The sequence below is a fragment of the Primulina tabacum genome, chromosome 10 (genome assembly GCF_025594145.1).
Source record: "Primulina tabacum isolate GXHZ01 chromosome 10, ASM2559414v2, whole genome shotgun sequence".
Classification (NCBI taxonomy): domain Eukaryota; kingdom Viridiplantae; phylum Streptophyta; class Magnoliopsida; order Lamiales; family Gesneriaceae; genus Primulina; species Primulina tabacum.
This window is the reverse complement of record NC_134559.1, coordinates 20,959,704-20,964,291: the sequence shown is the minus strand read 5'-3', so window position 1 is coordinate 20,964,291 and position 4,588 is coordinate 20,959,704. Positions and strand designations below refer to the sequence as shown.

Genomic DNA, 4,588 nt, shown 5'->3' with positions numbered 1-4,588 from the left:
TATGAGTGGATCTTCCTAGTTGGTGGTGGGCTTGATTTTTGAACAAGGAGTGTTCAAAGTAAGCTTGTAGAAGTTCATCCTTTCAAGAGCCAAGTTGTTTACAACTTGGTTAGAGCCATCATCAATCTTTTAAGATTGATAGGTATATTTTCTAAACACCCTATGAATGTCATATTGTGTTTTTGTATATGTTACATACTAGTACATGTGGTGCTCGAATTTCTCTTGCAAAAACCGAAATTTTGTTGCTTCCGTTGCCTTTCGAGAACCTAAAACCGATCCCCTTTCAATTTATTCAATGTCCCACATCAATTACCTGAATTTTAGCCTATACACTTTTATCCTACCCGAACGTTTGAGAAAAATAAACCCTTCGAGAGCTTTGAAATTTTCCAAAACTCACATGTGCGGAAAAGACATATCTAAAGGAGTTGGTGAACTGCCTTTGAATGAAAAGAAGTGGATTTATTGAAAAAAAAGGGTTATAAAGTGTATGGTATTGAAGACACCCGAAATATCTGTGGGTGAAAGTTGAAGGACAATGAGAAAGGAAAGAGATAAGAGAGCTCTAAAGATGATAAAAGTACAGTGATCGGTGACGAGTTAAAGAGTTGAATGAATGCGCTGCAGGAAAATATTTATTTTCTCTCATTTTTGATTCCTATGCCTTTTATAGTAGCCGTGAACCTTGGCCTTACGTTATAAGCTTAAAAAGACCTATTAACCAAGTCATCGTCGTTCAACATTTAGTAGAGAGGGGTATTAAAGTCGAGCATATGGGGCGTTACAAAAAAATATATATATAAAAAAATGAATATAAGTGATCATGAACCAAGTAGTTGTTGATGAGTATGAATTCTAACTTGCACATTACACACATCTTGTTCCGTTAATCTTTACTGGGTAATGTTTGAATTTTGATTTGCGATGAAAACGAATCTTGTGATATTCGAAGCATGATCTTTTGACCGGGAGTGAAGGAGTTTGACAAATTGAGAAGTTTTGATTGTACTACTTGAGTTCTGAATCTAAAATATGTTTCATCTTTATTTCTTGTCTGATTTGTTCGAGGACGAACAAAGGTTAAGTGTGGGGGAGTTGATAAGCACGAATTTTATAGCGATTTAAGGACTTTATTTTGTCGTATTCGTGCTTATCTGGCGTTTTTATTCCGAGTTTTGCGCTTAATTCGTACTATTATTGCCATTTGCAGGCTTGACCAAAAGATGATAAAAAGCCAAAGAAAATAAAGAAAAGTCAAGCGTCGCAAGGCCATGTCAGAAATACCCGGAAAAATAGGAAAATAACACAAGGAGAGCACCCGGACCCCTACACGGACCCCGTGTAAGGGTTTGTGCCTAAAGAAGCCGAGAGAAGATTTTCAGCGAGCTACCACGGACCCTAAGACGGACCCCTACACAAGGTCTGTGTCCAGCAACATCCGAGAATGGAAAATTAGCGTACGAAGACGGACCCCGAGACGGACCCCTACACGGGCTCCGTGTCCAGCATCTCCTGGAAAAAATTTTTAATCGGAACTACACAGACCCTACACCTGAGGCTTACACGGGTCCGTGTACTGTATTTTCAGATCAGATTTGCGAAGATTTTAGGAGATTTAAGAAAGAAATTAAAAAGATTTGGGAGGAATTTTTTATCGGGACTTTCAGCCGACTTTTGGGGAGGAGAAAAAGGGAACTTTCGGACTCTGGAAGGCGTCGACAGCTTGGGGAAAAAGGAGAGAAAAACCGCGCACTTCATCACGCAAGATCCGCGCTCCATCACTGAGATTTTCTTTTCTCTTTCTTTCTTATTTTCATTCATGAATTCAAATATTAGATTTTCTTTTAGTTTTGAATTTATGGAGTAGTTTTTCTTGTGATTGGGACCACGATAGGGACAAACTTTTGATCTTGTTTATTCATTGGATTATTTTATTTACGAATTACTTTATGTTATTGATTAATGTTTGCGTAATTTTCGTGCTTTTAATTTGGCCAATTATTTGCATGTTTGTTGTTTGATCTTGACTCGAAAGAGAATAGATTAAATTTAGCTTCAAAAATATTAATCAACACACGCTTAAATCGACTAGAAATAGTATTCGGTTTCAATGTGCGATTTTAGGCGACAGCTGTAATTCCATCGTTGAATAATGCGTTTTTGTTTGATTAAATTCAATTAGAAATAATTGGATAGTTAAACGAAAATAGGATTATAAATTCTAGAAATAGATTTATAGTTAATTTATGGAATTTCATTGTGGCATCGAATAATATGTGGTTTTGCGTGACAATAATCAAGGTTTGGACCGTTGTGTGTTCCCGGTCATTTTGTGGAATTTGAAAATTTCCCAAGTGTCAACATGTTCTGAAATTTCGATCTTAGTTATTAATTTAGCATAATTTAATTTAATTAGTTTAAATTATCATCAAATCACTTGTTATTATTTGCCTAGATTAAACCGAATAATTTAAATCTTAGTATTTAAATAATAGTCTCTGTGGGATCGATACTTGGACTTGTCGTCCATTTACTATAACTTGACATAGTCCGCTTGCTAGAATTTTTTCCAACCGAAATCGTCAGTCAATGAATATCAAAAAAAAAAATCATTTACACATCATCATCATTTCATATCATCAATCTCATCAACAACTTACTCAAACTAATGGGGGTGTATTCATTCTATACTTTTAAAGACTTTTAATGACTTTAATTTAAAGGTGGACTTTTGTGGAGTTGATGGATTTTGATTGACTTTTATAGAATCTCATAGAATTGTAAAACATATTTCATAGACTCTTATAGACTTTTTTTTCAAGATTTTTGTAGAGTTTTGTAAACTTTTCCATAGAATTATATGAATTTTGTAATTTATAATTGTGATTTATTTTTTTATTAATTTCTTTTAAATAATTATTGGACATGTATAACCTCTTCAATTTTAAATTTTTTTATTTATGAAAATGTAAATGAATTTTACTTACTTAAAGGTTAAATAAATTTAATTTATGAAAAACGACAAATGAACTATCCAATTTATTGAAATCAAAATTTCAATTCTTTATGTCAATTCAACATATTAATGAACAATATTTTTATAAGTTCATAATAAAATTTTATTAAATGAACAATCAAAATAATAAGTAGATTTTATATAAAAAAATCTAATTATTATTGACAATTTGATCAACATCGCTCCACATTCCATTGGTTAAGGTATCCCTCCATGCATTAGCTTTTGCTCGTTGTTTTTCTTGAGTATCAAATAATTGATCAAAGTTTTAATCTTCATAAACTTGTGCAGATGAAGACAATTGAGCTTCATTATCTGGTTCAATTTGAAATTCATCACATCGACACTCCTTTCGAAGAAAAATGTGTAATCCAGCACAAGCCAATACAAGCTCTGTTTGGGTCGTATATGGAAATGGAGGAACCATCTTGAATATTTTGAACCGTGATTTAAATATACCAAATGTCCGCTCTATAACATTCCTCAAAGAAGTATGACGAAGAGATTGAACAACTTTTTAGCATATTTAAGGTGACGAGTCACCCTTGACCTGTGAATTCTTGAAGATGATAACGTACACCTCGAAAAGGAGCCAAGAATTGACGTCGATTTGGATATCCACCATCCACTAAAAAATATTTACTTATCAAATCAAATTTGTAAAGTTAATTAACTAATGAATAATATACATAATCTTTGAAAATTACAAAAAATATAAATAGTCATGTAATATATAGGAAACAAATATATACCTTTTGGCACTTTAAGTCCATTATTTCTTGATAAAGCATCAGTCAACACGTGTGAATCATGAGCAGATCCCTCCCATCCACTGAATACGTAAATAAATTCTAAATCAAAGTTACAAATTGCCAAAACATTTTGAGAAATTACTCCGTGGCGATTATGGTAATTGTTATTGTCACGCTCAGACACTTTCGTTGGAATATGAGTTCCATCAATAGCTCCAATACAATCCTGCACCAACAACATGAATAGCAATAACAATAATTACAACAATAAAAACAACAAAAATAATAATATAAGAATTTCATTACTTACTTTAAAGTAAGGGTATAATCTTGTACTCCCTCTTATTCTTTCTGGTACAGCTGATCTAGGTTTAGCCATCATATCTACTACAATGCTGTTTAATGCTCTCAACATCTTGTTGAATTTTTGACTAGCATTGTAGTGTGATCGACCAAATGTTTTACGAATCAAGCAATATCGAGTATTTTGACCAACAATAAGTAAAAACAAGCAAGAATTTCTTCAACACAAATGTATCTTGTGTCTTGTAAGGGTGTTCTTTCTCTAAGAATGGGGCATAATTTTTAAAAAAATATCGGGGTACATTCTGTAAATTTCTCGAAAATTTGTTGGATCCTCTTTTAATATTCTATGAATATAATCGAATCCACTTGTAGTTATTGATCGTCTAGTCAAGGGAGGATGGACACGTTCTCTATGAATGTTAATTATGTGCTCATTTAGCACATATAGGATCTCAAAAATTTGGATAAACAAATACTCAAAAGTTTCATGTAATTCTTCTCCCAGTTCTTC

The 4,588-nt window shown here is 32.9% G+C and overlaps 1 pseudogene; it reads right to left on the bottom strand.

Annotated features, from left to right (window-relative positions):
- Positions 1-3,170: 3,170 nt before the first annotated feature.
- Positions 3,171-4,150, bottom strand: LOC142504973 (uncharacterized; annotated as a pseudogene).
- Between the last annotated feature and the right edge of the window lie 438 nt (positions 4,151-4,588).